Genomic DNA, 18,613 nt, shown 5'->3' on the forward strand with positions numbered 1-18,613 from the left:
ACAAGAAAAAAGGGGCAGCACTGAGGTTGGAGCGGAGCGTTTGAGAGCGATCTCCAGGTCTGGCTCTGTGTTGTTTTGCTTTTGCTTCTGTCCCTTTCTTACCTTCATGTCTGGTCTTCCAAGACCATACCCACCTTAATGCCCTGAGACGAGGGGCCTGGGTCACAGGGAGGCGGGCTGGGGCAGAAAGACCAGTCTGCCCCAAAGACTCAAAAGCACTGGGTGGGCCGCAAGATGGGAACCCGCCTTCTGCCCCAACCTCAGACCCTCTCATGCTTTGTGTGCTCCAACTATTATTGTTTCTTTGTCCAAGAGAACCATGAAGAGAAAACAGAGAAAGGGGATAATTCGTTTTGACCCTTCAGAAAGTTCTCACTTAGGTTTTTAAACTTTAATAAGTTAGGTTTGAAGAAAGACAAAGGAATCTGTCATCTCTGGTCATGGCCAGTGAATTTTCTGCACACAGCTGGAAGCAACTCTGCAAGCCACAGCATTTTATGTTGTTTCTTAACTATAATTTTTTTGTTGTTTTTTTATAAGATCTTGAATAACTTGTGCACCATTGTCACTGCGGTCACTCTAAACTTTAATAAAGTTTATTCTCTGATGATCATATTACTTTCAACTATACCTATAGTCTTAATGTCTGGGGCTTAAAATATGTAAAGTCAGTAGAACCCGTATGCGTATATAATATAAAATAGATATACTTAAACATCTGCACTGGTATAGTAACCCATTAATAAAACAGTTTTGTTGGAAAGCTTCCAGGCTGAAAGCAGACTGGTCCAGGAGGCTAGATTCGGGATATTTCATTGTTGGTGGTGATCTTTAAGGCTGTATAGGACTTTCTCTTTTTCCTCCTTCTGCCATAGAGTTTGTTGGGCATTAGCCCTTTTTACATCAACAGACTGTTGTTTGAAAAAAGTTTCTGGCCATAAAGCCTACCTAGAGTGGACTAGATGGAAGAAGGAAAAGGATGAGGAGAAAGGGAAAGAGAAATGTAGTAGCTATTGGAGAAAGGGTTGGGGGGAAGGTCGGAAAAAAAAGGACCACCATCACCGTTAATCACCAGTTTTTACTGTGCACTTTGCATACGTCTGGCATTCGTTCTTCGCATGCATTATCTCATGAGAGCCTGGAAGAAATACAGTGAGGTAGGATGGAACCATTGTTCCACCATTTTAAAGATGGACAATCTAGGTGTAGAGGGGCAAAGTAACTTTTGAGAGGCCTAGAGCTTCAGGGAGATGGGACATTTTGAGCCACATTGGATGGAATATAAGCAGTTTCCACACATAAAGTAAGGTGGCAAGATGTCTGATGAATGAATATCTACATTTACTGCCCTAATTGTTATATTTATAGGGTAAATTCCAGAAGAGTGTTTGCTCCTCACAGAGATCCTCCCCTTGGTGGTTAGAATACATATGCTGCATGAACTGCCTCCTCTCTCCCAGCGTCTGGGGAAAATAGTTGGTTTTCCAGGATATCGGCCTTACAAAACCATTTGCAGTCAAGTGTTATCTTGACAAGGATCTGGTAGAGAGGACCAGCAGAGCCAAGCCCATCACCTTCCTAGTTGTCTAAAGTAAGCTTTCCTAGAATTTGTGTCTGATCTGGAGAGTCCTTCTGCAGACCATTTGGATATCTGTCATTTCTCCAAGGATTAGGGCTTCTCAATGATGCTTTTGGAGGAGGCGTGTTAAATACAAAGCTTGAAGAGTAGAGAGGATTGTCAAAATGTTGAAGTCAATCAGAAGGAAAAAACAAGCAAGGGCAACATCTGGATGTTCTTTGATCGGGGCATTCAAGGGCCAAAGATTAGAGAATGTAAGGCCCTTGGGATAGGGCTATCATCAGAAGTCAAACATGGGGTGCATGAGTCAGCAGATACTTGAAACTCCATTCATGGAATTCATGAATACATATAACTTGGATATGCCTCTGGTCTCGTGTATAAAAACTTCGGCAGTAACTAATAAAATTGTTGGGCTTTGTGTTTCTTTTAAAAATATTATTCATTCAGTATCTTATTAGCAAATATTTACAGGGCCCCTCTTGTCTACTAGGCACTATGTTAGGTGCTAGGGAGATAATGAGTAACACATGAATCTTGCCCTTAAAGCTCACACAATCAAAAGGAAGAGGTAGGTAAAAAATAAAAGGATAGTGCAGTATATACAGTAATGGAAGTATAAAGTGACTGTACAGTGGATGAAGTGATTAACTCTTCCAAGATGATCAGGAAATATTTCACAGCTGAGGGTCTGTTTGAGCTGGGTTTTGGAAAGATGATAAGAATTTGCCTAATAGATAAGTAGAAAGACGTCAGAGAGGGATCCCTGGGTGGCTCAGCAGTTTAGCGCCTATCTTCAGCCCAGGGCATGATCCTGGAGTCCTGGGATCGAATCCCACATCGGGCTCCTTGCATGGAGCCTGCTTCTCTTCCTTTGTCTGTGTCTATCATGGATAAATAAATAAATTTTAAAAAGAAATAAAGAAAGAAAGATGTCAGAGATTATGGCATATTGCTTATTCCCATTCCCTACTATTTTTTTGGCATAGTCTTAGAAGTGTAGAAGAGAACAAATTAACTCATTCAAAAGCTGAAACATTGTGAGTTTCATCAGATCATTTTCTTACCCACAGGAGACAGCGTAAAGTGTAGGTACGGAGCTCTTCTTTCAGGGGCATGACGCCACACTAGGATTCCCATTCTTATTTCTATACCAAATAAGGATTGATTAACTACATCCAGGAAAGAGAACCATTGAAGGAAGGGCATTCTGAAGGCTGATTGTGATGTGTCATCAATTTTGAAAATGCCGTGGAAATTTACAACAGCCTCACCACCTCTACTCTCCCTAATACAGACTTCTGGGTGTGTTGGAAGAATTTCATAACTCTGGAAGGTGATGATCGGGCATTATGCCACGCCCAGAGACTCTAAGCCAAGTCCAGCATGTTTCTTTAGACCAGTGAAGAGCAAACCCTTGCCTCTCTGCATTGCTTTTTGATGTTCCCCTCAGTCTTAATGAGGCATGTTACATCTTCTCTGGACTGTGCTTTTTCTTCCATTTTTTTCTGTGACAAGTAGAAATAAAGGTGCTGATTAAGGAGGCATAGCCTGAAAATAGGACTGTTCGAATTTGGAGTTTAATATAGGACAAAAAAAATGCAAGGAAAGTTCCGTACCAGTGTTAATCATGTAAAAGTTCAATGCATCTAAATTTCTACTACCAAAACCAGACAATTCATGTATAAACCGTAACATAATCCAAGAAAAAAACAAACTCAGGGCAGAGGAACTAACAGTTGGCAGTCTGTACTGTCTTTCTCTAGCATCGTGTATTGCAAAATTACTCCATTGCTGTCTTTCTCTCCAACTACTAAGGTCTTAGAACAAAATCCATGGGCAATTCATGGTTGATACCGTGTCTCTACTGCTTCCTCTCCTGAGAGCCACAAGGTCAGGAATCTTCCTGGCCAGCAGCTTCTTGGGGAGTTTCTGAAGTCAGCTTCTCTTGTCTACAACAGTACAAAGTAGCCCGATGACTAACTTTCCTTCCTTTCTGTGTTTTGCTGAAACAAGCTTCTCTCTCTGAATCTCTTAGTGGCAAGTCACTAAAGAGAATTCCCAAGCAGGACAAAACATCCCTCTGATTTTACTTCTTCCCTGAAATACCAGAAGTTCTCTCTCTCTTTTTTTTTTCAGTAATGCCTCTTCTATCTCTATAAATTTTGCCACAAGGGGAACAGAACATAAGTACATTAAAAAATCTCCATCCGATCCTCAATTCCAGAAGCCCTTATTTTAACCACCAAGTTCCTCACACTACAAACAAGTTTGCAAGTTGCTTTGTAAGATGGTCATCCATTATTCATTCAAGAAATATCTATGAGATGAGAACTATCATGTGCCAGGCACTGAGGATTCCACAGCGAAGAAGAAAAGCAAAGTCCTCACCCTTGTGATGATTCCAGGCTGGATGCAGACAGAAGTAAATAAATGATTAGACCACTGTGTCCCCCCACCACCCCAGCCCCAACAACGACAAATGTAGTAAGGGCCATGTGAGGTATAGAGAAGTCAGATGCGTGAGAAATTAACATTTAAGCTGAGCCCTAAGGATGGGTAAGTGTTAATTAGACTTAAAGAATGTTCTAGATGGCAAAAACAATGACCCGCTGGGGAAAGAAACACTAGAATGCCAAGAAAGGAAAGCAAGCTAGAAGGGCAGGCGAGGGCAGGATGTTGCAGAGCGTTGGGCTGGGTTAAAGGTTTTGGACTCCAGCCCAAGAATACCGAGAAGTCACTGAAGCGTTTTAAATTGGAGAATAAAACAATAAAATAATACTGTTTCATTTTGTTTTGATACCATATGGTGACTAGGTTGGGGGTAAGGTAGAAAGTATAGCAAGTCTATAGGTCCAGCTTGGAGAGTGTTGTAATGGTTAAGATAAAAGGTGCTCTGGTTTTCACTAGGGTCCTGACAGCTATAGTACTCATATTTGCCTTTCGCCTACCCATCTGGCAAGAAAGTGAACATTCATAAATGTCAGTTGTATTTTGAAGGCAGAATCAGTAGGGATGAACACTTGTGGAGTTGTGGCTTAGGCAGTTGAGAGTACAATGACCAATTTTTTTTACTTAGGAGGGTGGCTGGATAATGATGCCACCCTGAAGAAGGAACAAGTTTTCTGGCAGAAAACAGAAGTGCGGTTTTAGACACATTAAATCTATGATGCAAAATAAATAAATAAATAAATAAATAAATAAATAAATAAATAAATCTATGTGCAGTGAGACTTAAGTGTAGCTGTTTTGATTCTAAATATTTTGATTCCAAAATAATAGCTGTAACATGGAAATTCATCCATTTACAAATAATAACATATTTAGTGTGTTCAAAGCTCTCAGCAATTGATTTTTTTTCTCTTTTAAAAATAACCCTCCAGAAATTGTGTTCAATTTAGCAGTTATTCTATATGCTCATATACGCCTGCAAATAACAGTTTTTCTTTATCAAATACTTTTTGCTTGGCACTTAGTTCTTACTTACATGATGCCATTTAACCCCTTAACCCTACTGGGGGGTATATGTTACTATCCCCATCTTAAATAAAGGGAAGAGCTTGGGAAAACTAAGTTACCTACAGGTGTGTAAATAAGTAAGTGGTGGAGCTGGAATTTGAACTGGGTCTGACTCCAAATACTGTGTTTTTAACCACCACATGATAGTACCTTTCGAACTAGAAAAAAACAAAACAAAACTATGCCTATTCTGGTGGCAAACAACAGATTAATTTTCCAGGCTATGGAAATGGTGAAGTCAATGCATTACAAGTGACATAAGGCAAAAAATGATCTATGGGACGAATTTCAGCCTGTTGCTGGATGTAGACTTAGTCATTGACAAAATCATTAGCCAGGCAAGAGGTAAGGGACTCTTCTCTGCAGCTCTTGAAGATTGGTGGCAACCAGTGTTGTCAGTGTGAGGCCTCGCTGCTCCATGGCCTGTGCAGCAGAGGATCAGTGTGAGCTGATAACAGATACTCTGCGTGTTATGAAATGTGAGAGCAAATTGACAACACAGAAATAAAAGTCCTGCTACTTCTTTAGCTCTGTAATTTGCAGAATTATTATCTCCCAAACAGAGCTTGGACACATTAATAGGAGAAAGCCAAACAGCTAGGGGTACCGTGGCTGACCATTCGATCACACTTTGAGTGCCATGATTATTCCTGTTCGCAGGAAGTCATGCAAGTGCTCTGATAAAGAAAGAAGCACCTTGGGCTTGTGAAAAGTATTTTAAATATCTAAATGTGGTACCAGAATTTCAGAAAACACACTTTTTGTCTTCATGAGGAAGTAATCTTAGCCTCATCTAGATGCTTTATTGGTAGTGCGTATTTGGGAATCGAGACACAAGACCTTTAGTAAATAAGGTTTTCACAGAGAAACAACAAGATTGTTGAAACATCCTCACCATGCTGAGCCCAAAGACTATTCCAAACTTGTTCTCAGATTGATTTTTCTACCTAAGGATTAATTTTCTGACAGAATCACTGACAAGCTTGATCTTGAGAATATTAAACCAAGGTAACCTGTTTGGGTTTCCATTGGTTTTTTTTTTTTTTTTTTTTAATGTTTTCAAGTGAAGTTTGAAACTAGAATTCATTCTGGGTGAACCAAATGCATTCAAGCACTTTTCAAATCAATAGGCAGCTTGATTTCTCCATATTGCCAAACATTATGCCCTCTCTAAATTCTCATCAGAGGCAACATGGAAATTAATGAGACCTTTAGGTTAGCCTTTCAAGCTCAGCCTTATTTTATAGCTTTACCTTGCCTTTTTGACATGGTGATCCCGCCTGGCCACCAGCAGCATTTCACGTTGCAGTGCACTTTAATTTTATAGTTTTCGTAGTCTTCCTTGGAAACTGGCAGCTTATTAATCTCAATAACTGAGCTGCTCAATAGGTAAGCTCTCCAATGAGAAATGGGGTTGTGTCTTTTTTTTTCCTTTGGTGGATGGACACAAGGGGTTGGTTGTTGGGTGGAGGCATGTGGTGGGGTGGGGTGGGAGAAAGAAAGCCAGTTGGAAAAGGTACCTCTGTACCCCACATCACTTCTTGACAATTGGCAGGAAAATAAAGAGAGCTAGTCTGATCTATTGCTCTGCAATTTATGGCTTGTGGTGTTAAACACACTCAAGCCCATTAATAAGAAAATAAATAAAGTGCTGTGGCACGTGTGCAAATTACAAGGTGCATTAAGAAAGAAATAAGCATTACATCTTATTTAAGACCACTCCAGCCTGCTCTTTGGTGTGGTTTGCAAATTGGGAAGCATCCTTGAAGGTGGACGTATCCAAGGAGAGGCTGTCCTTTTCAAATTTGACTCTCACTGTAAAACTAAAGCCTTATTAAGTTTATTAAAGCTTTGGGGACTTGGACTTCTTACTTGTAAGCTAACCACAGCTAAGGTTCTAGGTAATAGGGCTTTTTTAAGAAGCTGTCCCTACCCCCCATGGTGGGGACCCAGTTATGGATTGAGGCCACCTCGTGGTCATGCCTTGTAAGCGCAAGACTCTGCCCCCAAGTCTGTAAATGTCTTGGGTTTAAGTTGAAAAAAGCTAAATATTTCCATCTTTGTCTGTGCTCTTTCACCCATTCAGCTAATATCAGCTGTCACTCCCTTGGGGGCATTTCCTGAAGCCTTCCCAGAGGATATTTTATCTGGCTCAGACAGGGATAGGCTTGATGTAGCCCAAGTCTTTTTCTAATTCTGGCTCCCCAATGATCCTTTTTTTTTTTTTACAGAGGCCAGATAAGGCATGCTCAGCTCTCCCAGGCAGGGGAAATAGGCTCTGCAACTTTTTCTGCAGCCTCCTTTGATTTATTAGTCTCAGCCTTTCCTGCCTTTGTGAGGTGGAGTTTTGTGTCACCAGAATTGCAGTCCTGTACAAGGCTCTCAGCCAGGTCGCTCCACTGGGGCTGCATCCTCTAGATTAGAAGGAGAAGATTTACGAAACTTTTTCTCAGACAGCTTTTTTCCCTCCAAAACCCACCAAACGATTTCAGGCTGCTTCATGAGTCCTATTTGCAAATAATCATTTTTAGAGGTCGTGACAATGTTAACCACAAAAGGCTCACCCTCAAAATTGTGTATTTTTAAGCCCCTTAAGGAATTGCTTCTTATCCAGAATGACTGAGCAATCAGCAAATGCCCCCAATTTCTGTCATCATTGTTTTAACTGTTCTCGCCTTATATTTCTGGTTTTTTCCTAGCCTTGCCTTATATTTCAAAAGAGAATGAATACCGCTTCTTTTCTTATTTGTGAAGTTGTATTGAAACTGTGTTGCAGTTTGTTAAAGCTTCAGTTCGGTACAAATATCCCTAAGTCCATTTCTCCACAATTAGTCCTCCTGTAAAGATGTTGCACCTCAATGATATGATGATTAAAAGCTGAGTTTTCAAAATCATTTGAACAAATGGATTTAAAACTCTGCACTTGGAAGAAGGTAGAAGATGTTGCTCTTCTTGCATTGGTATGTGCTTAGATAAGAATTTAAAATGGAAAGCTTAATCTTAGTGACTTTTTAATCTCTTACCAACCCAGACTTTCTCTACTAGGGAACATGGATAAAAAGGTATAAGGTGATATTGGACCCTATGTAAGCATTTTATCGGACCTGGGGAAATCTACCCCACCCTGCCATCAGTAAAATGAGAATAAATATGAAAGTTCTCTGGGAATGAGATGGTGCTTTGTACCCCTGGGTTTTGTGGGTGTCTTGTCCTCGGCTTCAGACTATTCCTTCTTGGTAGGTTAGTGTCCTCCAGTAGTATACTGAAGGCAGAAGAATGCAGAGATAATCGCCAGCTTCTAGACTTCAGAATCCTTGTGAGGAGAAATTGTGGCCTGATTAGATATCTTTTCACTTCCTGGGAACAGCTGAAGGCTATTTTTTGTTTTGATTTTTTAGGCATCATCATCATCCCTTAAATAACTACTTTGTGCCAAGTATTGTGATAGGTACTTTATGTTATCTGAGGGAAAGCCCCGTGAGATGGATATTGTTGTCCTCTTTTGGCATATCAGGAAGATGGAACTTGGGAAGATGAAGGCCCTAGGCAGAATAAGGATTCTGGGAGAACTGGATTCATGGAAATAAACTCAAGCATTAGGAATCTGTCCCTCAGCTTTGCTTTTCTCTCTTTCCCACCATCCTTCTTAAGCAGGCCTTCTTTAGTGAGATCTTTGTGGGAACTCAATTATAGCCTGTGGGCTATATTCTCATGGCTCAGGAGCCTAACAGAAAAAGGCTATCTTCTTCCTGATATTTCAACAACACCACCTTCATTAAGTTTCATTGAACTCAACGAGGGTCACATACCCACAATGGCCCGAATCACCAAAGCCTGGAGAAGAGATAATGTTGATTGACTAGACCTGGATCATGCACCCATGTAGAACATCATAGCAGGTAGAGTGGCATGGTCATAATTGAGCACCATAGTTTTAAGAGACCATAAGACGGAGGCTTAGCTGCAACAACAACAACAACAACAAAAAAAAAAAAAAGGAAAAGAAAAAGAATAAGAAAAAGAAAAGAAAAAAGAAAATCAAATCAAATTCAATGCTAGTTTTGCCTTAGCCTAGCTACCTTTTCTCATTGCCCAGATGATAGTGACTTTCTCCTCTGGGCTCACACAATTCTGGCCAAGATGGAGGATGGGAGGATTTTAGGGCATCAGGTTATCTCACTTGCCTGGGCACAGAAGGGAGTTTACAGCTGATTCTATATGAAGTAGAAAGAATAGTTCCACTGACTAATTTCCATCCCCTTCTGATTCATTGCCCTCTCTGGTTCACTTCTCAAACATCCCATGACTTTACCTTTGAGTTCACTGTGGCCACTTAATGCATTTTAACTTTTATTAGTCTCCTGATGTCTCTTTGAAGCTATCATCTTCTTTCCTGCAAAACTGCTTGGATTCCACATTTTCTAATTAAAACATGCTCATTTATTGTCTTACTAACCAGTGCTCTTTACGAGGGCTCATGATGAGCAAGTTAACTCAGAACAACTTGATGCATTTTCCATCTCCTGAAAATGGCTCAGGATGCAGTTTTACCTTTATAAAGTTGAATTACTTTGGACAATTTTTGGTTTTGCTTTTTTAATAAAACCATGAACGGAAAACATTCAAACTCTGGTTTTCAGAAATGCATTTTATCCTCTTCATGGTGAAAATTTTAGGTAGAACATTTTGTAGGGGTCGGTCAGCTCCATAATGGACCACAACTTAGGTAACAATTGAATAGTTCTACATTTAATTAGACAAAAAATTTTGTCCTAAAATACAACACATCCTCATGTCAATAATTATGCCCATCACTATTTACACTCCTGTGATTTAATCTGGCATTACTAGAAGTACACAAACTTAGTGTAGTAGGGGAAAAAGTAGCACACGTACATTTAAACCCACCTAGAATTTCATAATAATGATGTAACTGGAAGACAGGTTGTAAGGACACAGTCCGCATGTGTCTAGGTGTACTTTGTCTTCTTAGTCTTCACCATTGTTGGCCTCATCTAGAAATAGGGAAGCAGTGAGGAACCTCATGTCCTGCCTCTCTAATCAGGTCCACAGTACCATTCAGTTTGGGAAAGAGGAATTGTAGAATTTGCTACAAAGCTAAAGTGAAAGCCTATTTCAGGCAGACAGGAAGAGTCAGAAAGGGAAAGACAGAGACAAAAGGACCTGGTGTTGAAAATATAGAAATAAATGCATGCTGTCCTCTGGGAAGTTGGTCCCTTGATTCTGTCCACTACACCAGAAGACAGACCAAGAGAAGGAATCAAGGTAACCATGATTTAGGCTGGCTTGATCATTTAAGAGAAGTAGGAATCATTTGGCAGCACAGAGGCAGAATTTTCAAGCTGGAATCCATGTTAAGGTTACCAAGTATAATCCAATATCTATTTTATGGATGAGGTGAGTGAGACCCAGATGACTTATCAAGGCCTCCCACTCTGAATGTCCAAGTGGTGCTATAAAGTAAGCCTCTGGTTGAGCATACTTTGCCGTGCATTGCTGTTCCCAGCATGATTAGAGGATTTTGTTGCCTCTTCATCTTGCAAAGAATCTTTTCTCCATTTCCTTCCATGAAGGAATTGTCAAGAATTTAAGACAAAGATTAGAGCACATATTGCAATAGATTTGGTCTTTCCACTCCTTTATTATAAAATGTATAATATGTTCTCTTGATAAAAATATTCAACAACTTGGAAGATAGAAAATGAGAAATAATGTTCCCCTGCCCTTCCACTTCTATTTTCAAGGATATCTCTTTCGAAGTTTTATTATTGTTGGCTTCCCAAAATGTTTGTGGATGTCTGAGCATATTTTTTTAAGTTTAATATAAATGGGACCGTGTTATACATACCATTTGGCAACTTTCTTTTTCAACTTCATGAAATATGATGGAAATCACTTCAGGTAATTTCATGTGGACCTGCCTCATTCTTGTTTTAAAGTCTGTGTAATATTCCAGGATGTCGTAATTTGTTTAACCAATCTCTTCTTTATGGACACTTAGATCACTTTCACATTTTTGCTATTACAAACAAAACTGTAATGAAGAGTCTTGTGTATATACCTTCCTTTGCATACTTATATGATTATATTCAAGAGTCAAATTCCTGGAAGTGAAATTGCTAGATCAAAGAATATGTATAATGTGCATTTTAAATTTTGATAGATTGTGCCAAATTATGTTCATCTCAATTCAAATGCTTCAGTTTCTCTTTATTCCTCCTTCTTTAATGGGCTGAATTTTCTTTTATGGGCTTAAAATAAGAGCCCTGAAGTTTATGGTATTGGATTTTAAACATAGAATTGAAAGAATTTTCTTTTTCAAGGAATAATGTACTAAGGAATACTAGAATACTCTAGGAACTCAGCCCCCCCTTTCTAATGTGCCAGATGTAGTATGAGGAAGTGGTATAGCTGTGGGGAAAATCTGACTCACTCACTCCCCTTGATTCTAGCTGTAGGGCCCAACTTTTTATTCCCAAATTGTGCCTCAACGTGGCCTGCATGATTCAAGATACCTAACCTTTGCTGCCTTTTGTTTTCTCATTTATAATTTGGCAATGTTTAAATTTGCCTCTCCTCCCTCTCTACTTTGCCTCTATCCACCTAACGGGGATATTATAAGAATATCTAAGATGACTAAGTCAAGTTTCTGAGTCCCCAAGAGAAATGCCTAGTACAGCAGTATTATTGTTCTAACTATTATAGGAGAGCATTTATGATCAAGGGCTTGAAAATCCAGCAAGGAAGACAGCCCTTTTTGTGAAAGAAGTATGTGAGGCTTCTGTCAATAAGAGGCCCTCAGGCCAAACTTATATAGTTTCTTTATCTGCAACTCCAATTTTATGCTAAATAAGGATTTTTGTATTTCCCACCTCCCACTGGTAATCCCATTACCAGCTCTGTTCATAAAACTTCAGCTTAATTCAGCCAACATTTACAAAGGTTCTATTAGAAGCTGACCACCAGGGAAGGTGCTGAGGTTAAAAGTGAAAAAGACGCGGCCCTCAACTGCTAACTGTTACAGTCTTGTGGAGAAAAGACAGCTACAGAGATAATTTATATTAATATAAAACACTACAATGTGGATATAAAGGTGATATGGGAACACAGGGTGGTGAGGGATACCCACCTACCCAGTCAGGGAAACCCAGCTGGCAGGAATGGGGTCTGGTTCCCATTTTGAAGGAAAAGTATTCCCTGTCAAAAGGGAACTCCAGGAAGAGGAAAGGGACTAAGACCAGAAAAGCAAGAGTGTACAAGCATTCTGATCAACTGGGCTGGAACTCAGGAAACAATGCTAGGAAGGTCTTGTGGCTCGTGTTACAGCCACCTTCTGGGCCCAGCAAAGCACCTGATGGTATATTCCAAGTGGGACAGGGAGCCTGCAAAAGTGTGTTATGGTCACATTTGTAGTGAGAAGTAGGAAAAGCCTCAGCTGACATACCAGAAATACAAGAAATAAAAGTTCACAGAAGCTCACCAAAGGATCTCATGTTGGGAAAAAGAAAGGAGAAGGGAAGCAAGGAAGAGGGGTTGGACAAGAAGGAAAGATACATCCTCTGAGGAGGCAGGTTATGGGATTCATTGATAGCTCTCTCCAGAACAGTAAAAGCCAGCATTTATTAAGGGTCTCCTAAGTGGTACGTATGTGCTGAGCCCATTTAACACATGCAATATCACTATGCAGTATTTTCCATTATTTTCACTTAAGGAAACCGAGTTCAACACATCGTTTTCCCAAGGCTGCCCAGCTTACCAGGCTGTGAACCCCACTTCCTACCCACGGTTTACCAGTTCACCACTGCGCTGTTCAGCCTCCTAGACCAGGCAGGTGCTGCACTCCCCCTGACCTTGACCTTCTTCTTCCTTCCCTTTTTGGCCCCTGCCCTCTTCATCCACGGCTCTTCTCCTTCCCCCTGCCCTCACAGAAATCCAGACCCTGATTGGCTTCTCCTGAAACCACTTAACCTCTTATCAAGCAAAACCTAAGAGCCAGGAAGGACCCCAGTTCAAGTCCAAGCCTCTGAGATGTCTGCAAAGACAGCCTCCCCTGACAAGGCTCCCCTTTAGTTTTGTTTAATTCTGACGCTTGCAAAGAAAATGCCTGGAGGCGGGCACCTGGCTTTTAGTCGAACATGCCACCTACCTGTCAGGCAGCTTTCAATTTACCATGCCTCAGCATGTCCAACCGCATCTTCGTCAAGACTTCCAAGATGGCAGTGACAAGCTTTTCGGGTACTTAAGGCAAACATGCATGACAGTTTTCCTTGACACTTGCATTTTTAAAAAGCCTTGCCTGGGGCCCTAGGAAACCCAGCATTTAGGAAACCAGGAGCCTTTCAAGAAGCCAAGCTTTAAGAACCTGCTTCCCTGGGATTTGTTTTGTGACAGGGACACTGCAGGACCTGCTTGAGAGTATATTAAACACCATGGCAATATTTATGCGTTGATGCTAAATGATGGTTGCCTTTTTTAATGGCATTTTTCGACGACTGAAATGTATGGATCTGTTCAGTGCATTGTCAGTGGGTATGTGGCTGGCCTACAAACACACTTAAATGGCACACTTCTGCAAAGCATTAATTTCTAAGTGTCCAACAGATATATGTAGGCAGGCAGACATGTCACAGGGGTTGCTATAAAGCTTAATTAATATCCCTGAAGAGCTCTTATATCATTTCAAGAAGAGTGCTAAATAAGAAGAAAACATTGTACCTATGCATATTGCACATAGAAAGAAATGCGGGTGAATACACTGATAGGTCTTTGTATACTTGCTCATGTCTCAGAGGGTCTGATGTAAATTCAAATGGGAAAAGAAATTGTGTGAAAGATAATCATCTTTTATTTGAGTGTTAAAAAAAAAAAGCCACAGAGCCCCAAACTTAAACGCTAGAAATCCCTACACACTATTGATGTGGAAGCAAATCTCTAGTACACAAAAAATGAGTAGTAGTTTTCTTCTTCTCTTGTTTTCCTTCTCCTCTGCTAATCCCTATGTCTAGGATTGCTTGGGTGGCACAGTCGGTTTAGCATCTGGCTCTTGATTTCAGCTCAGGTCATGATCTCAGGGTATTGAGATCAAGCCCCACATCAAGCTCACATGCTGGACATTGAGCCTACTTAAGATTCTCTCTCCCTCTCAAGAATTATTCTTAGCTATGCAGGAATTTCGATAAGTCAGTTTTGTTTTTCTTTCTAAGCCTTGAAGAAATCCCATAACATAGTTTAGCTGCTGCTTTTTATTTTTATGTTGTAATATAACTTCCTTTATTCCCTCCTGTCTTCCCCTTTCCCTCTTTTCCTTTTCTTCTTCCTTCCCTCCTGCCTTCCTCACCAAGGGATTAGGTCTTAAGAACCTACAAAAATCTAGGAAATAACCATTATTGGTGGTTGGTTGGTTTGCTTTTAATTTATTTCTGGGCCATAGTGTACTCATTCAGAAATAGAGGGAATGTATTAGAATTTTCTTTCTCAAAGATGTACCTCATGGGGGTACCGGTTTTACTGGTTTTAAGACTGGGAAAGTGGATGGCTATAAAACTAACATGACCAAATAAGCAGAACGATAAATGTTATATGTAGAGTATCAGGATATTTAAGATATTAAAGACTTGTGAAGATCCTGTAGTAATCCCCTAAATTTTCTTTGCTCTGGGATTTCCCAAATATCATGAAATGCTTTCTTTACCTGAAGCTAGTAATATATAAATACACTCAATGATCCAAAGAAGATACTTTGAGGGCTTATATTTCAGATCCTCTTTGATCTCCTGACAGAAGGAGGAAATGTAGGATTTCTTCAAACCCTTGCTAGAGAAGGACTATCTGAATTTGCCTTTTAAGATAAAACATAATTTCTCTCTAAGCGCCAAAATTTTAGAAATTCATCCATGCTCAGATTCATTCATCAGGTTCTACAATATTTGGACCTGGTGAGCAAGTACTATTTATAATACAGTATTCAGAATATATACTAACAATAAAAACTTTTTAATAAAAATGTCATGGGTAGATCCCTTTCCTAATAAGTCCTAGTAGTTTTCCACTAAAACCTCTTTCCTAAAATGAGAGTCTGTTGACTTGGCATGTTAAACATTTTGTAAGATATGAAGTGTTATTACTCTTTCTGTGACTACTGCTACTTAGCCCTTTGATGATGCTTTTTGTTCCTATAATGTCAAAGTTTTCAAAAACAAACTCCTAACATGGGTAGGATGAAAGAATACTGGCAGTATGTTTAGGGCCAACCAGAATTAGACCTTGCTGAGGAGTTCAAGGTTGATCATTTTCTGTATTGAGAAAACAGCTAAAGGTTCCCCTAAAAGTCTAACATAAAATTACCCTATGACCCAGCAATTCTCCTACGTATATCCTCCCCAAAATTGAAAACAGGTGCTCAGATATTGTTACACAGATGTGCAAAGCAGCACTATTCACAATTACCAAAAGATCAAAATAACCCAAATGCCCCCCAGTGTATGAATGGATAAACAAAATGCCGTGTATGTATATTTGTATATACCCCCCCCACACACACACACACACACAAATACTGGAATAGCATTTAGCCTTAAAAAGGAATGAAATGCTGATAAATGCTACAATGCAGATGAATTTGAAAACATTATGGGAATTGAGAGAAGCCAAGCACAAAGGTCACATATTTTATGATTCCATATATATGAAATATCCATAATATGAGAATCCATAGGGACAGCAATCAGATTAGTGGTTACCAGGAGCTAGGAGTAGAAGAACAGGGATATGGGAATTACTGCTTAATGGGTACCGGGTTTTCTTTTGGAGTGCTGAAAATGTTTTGGAACAAAATAGAGGTGGTGGTGATACAGTATTGTACATGTACTGAATGCCATTTAAAATGGTTAATTTGGGGCAGCCTGGGTGGCTCAGTGGTTTAGCGCCACCTTTGGCCCAGGGCATGATTCTGGAGTCCTGGGATCAATCCCCACATCGGGATCCCTGCATGGAGCCTGCTTCTCCCTCTGCCTGTGTCTCTGCCTCTCTCTCTCTTTCTCTCTCTGTCTCTCATGAATAAATAAATAAAATCTTTTTAAAAATAAATAAATAAAATGGTTAATTTTATGTTATGTGAATTTCACCCCAATAGGAATTTTTTTTCATTAAGTAATTAATTAATTAAAGGAAAACAACTAGAGGATCAACGTATCCCCCTTGGTATGAAAAGTCTACTCAATGGAGAGGCGATAAGATAGGCTCCATCTCCTGCCCTGATCTTTTCCAAGAAAAATGTTAAGAAGAAATGTCTGTTTCCAAAACATGCTTTGGAATGGTTAACTTTGAAGGCGCTATGCAAAATACCAGTACATGTGATTTGGTTAATACTGATAAATGAATCCAAGGGCGCAGTGTGTTACCATCTGGAATTATCAACCTGATCCCCATTCAACATCAGACTTTCCTGAAATTGTGGAAGCACCAAAGATAAGGAAATAAAGACAGGTATATCAGACAGGAGTCCTTTGTTATAGAGGTAGCAGGGGAGGGAGGGTGGAGAAAGATAAATGGATTCTTCTCTGGGTGGAGGAGGGTGTACACAAGATTTTTCAGAGATGAAACTATTCTCATATTCTTATAAAAGTGATTTGGAAGAGAAAATGCACCATGAAATCTTTTTGTTTGCAGAGATACCAAACTTATGAAGATAAACTGCTCTGTAGGTAGGCAGAGAAGTGACAGATAAGGAGCAAGTACATTTACCCCCAAAAATCCTTCTAGGCTTGTAGGAAGATTATCTCTGAGCTTCTGGTTACAAACCAGAAACTGGCCCTGAGATTAGTGTAAACTAATGCCTGAACATATATGTCCACTGGGTTGCTGAGGAAAGAGGAAGGGAGGGCTACAAAATGCACAGCATCACTAAGTAGAATCCTAGAAATTAATCAAAAGTGTATTGTCACTATTTTTGAAAACCATCATGAGTTCTCAATGGAAATAATCCGTGTGATTAAAGCTAACATGCCTCAAGAATGACAGAAAAGTTGAAGAGAATTCCAACTTAAAAGATCAGGGAAAAGGAAAGGCTCTCATTAAAATGTGCCAAAAATCCTCCTCAGATTAGGAAGATGCAGGTTTCTCAAAGGATTTAAAATAACCATGTGTAGGCATAATGAAAACATGGTCTTGTTTACCAAAATCTTGAAACCCAGAGTGACAGGGCATCCCTTGCAAAGGACACTGCAGGATAAATAAATAGATGTGTTGGATCTGAGAGCAGATAGAAACATTTTCAAAATCTAGATTGGCTCATTCTTTTATTCACTTACTAAAAATTCATTGAGAACCAAACACGTGCCAGGCATGTTTCCAGGGCCTGGGGATACAGTGGTAAGGAAGACTAAATCCAAGCTCTCAAGGAAAACGTGTGCCATTGAGGGAAGCAGGTAGGAAGCAAGGAAAGAGCTACACAAAGGGTAAATGCGGAGCAGGTGAGAAGGCAGGGTCTTTATACTAATGCCATCACTCCACCTCCCACAAGTGCCAGTCACTGGAGATGGTCAGTCCCAAGCTGCAACCTTGGCCAAAGTAGGGTAATGAAATAAAAAGCTGATCAAGGAAGCCTTTCTAAGAAAATGAGCTTTGAAGGGGAGATTGAAAGGTCTCAGAAGGAGTCATGCAGAGATCTGAGTTAAGGACTTTCCAGAGGGAGACAATGTGAATACCCTGAGATGCAGAGAAGCTTCGCATCTTTGAGGGACAACAAAATAGTATGGTGGAAGCCTCTGGCACCATGTGATACATATTCCGTGCTCAATAAATTTTGGTTGACTCGTGACTTCATATTTTATTGTTTTAAATATTTTATTTATTTATTTATTCCTGAGAGACAGAGAGAGAGAGAGAGAGAGAGAGAGAGAGAGAGGCAGAGACACAGAGAGAGGAAGAAGCAGGCTCCATGCAGGGAGCCCGAGGTGAGACTCGATCCCGGGACTCAGGATCGTGCCCTGGGCCGAAGGTGGGCGCTAAACCGCTGAGCCACTCAGGGATCCCATGACTTCATATTTTAGATTTTGAATTGTGCCAAAGGAAAAGGAGGAACATGGTACCTGCATGTGTTAGACACCGCCTGTGGATCAGTCTCTGTGCCTGCAGATTGTATTCATTATCTCTTTCAGCCCTTCCAGCAGTTCTGTAATGCAGATACTGTTATCTCCCCATTTTTTGGAGGAGGCACCCGTGGCTCAGGGAGATTAATCAGCTTTCCCAATATAATACAGTTCCTGGTAGAGTTGTGATTTGAGTTCAGCTATGCCTGACTCTAAAGCCTGTAAATTTCCACTGTTCCTTCATTGCTGTGTTCCTTCAGCAGATACTTGTGAGCACCTACTATGAACAGAGAAAGATATCAGGAAGCAAAAGATAGAGGACCTGCCTTTGAGAAGCTTGTAATATGACTGGAGAGACAAGGCAAATAGACAGGACAAATGTAGTAGCATGAAGCAGAATATGATA

The 18,613-nt window shown here is 40.1% G+C and overlaps 1 protein-coding gene across 22 annotated transcripts in view; it reads left to right on the forward strand.

The window, feature by feature from the left end:
- Positions 1-18,613, forward strand: part of TENM2 (teneurin transmembrane protein 2) — a 3,550,639-nt gene that overhangs the window by 3,253,648 nt on the left and 278,378 nt on the right. The gene's annotated exons all lie outside the window — the stretch shown is intronic.

The sequence above is a fragment of the Vulpes lagopus genome, chromosome 3 (genome assembly GCF_018345385.1).
Source record: "Vulpes lagopus strain Blue_001 chromosome 3, ASM1834538v1, whole genome shotgun sequence".
In the NCBI taxonomy this organism is placed as follows: Eukaryota; Metazoa; Chordata; class Mammalia; order Carnivora; family Canidae; genus Vulpes; species Vulpes lagopus.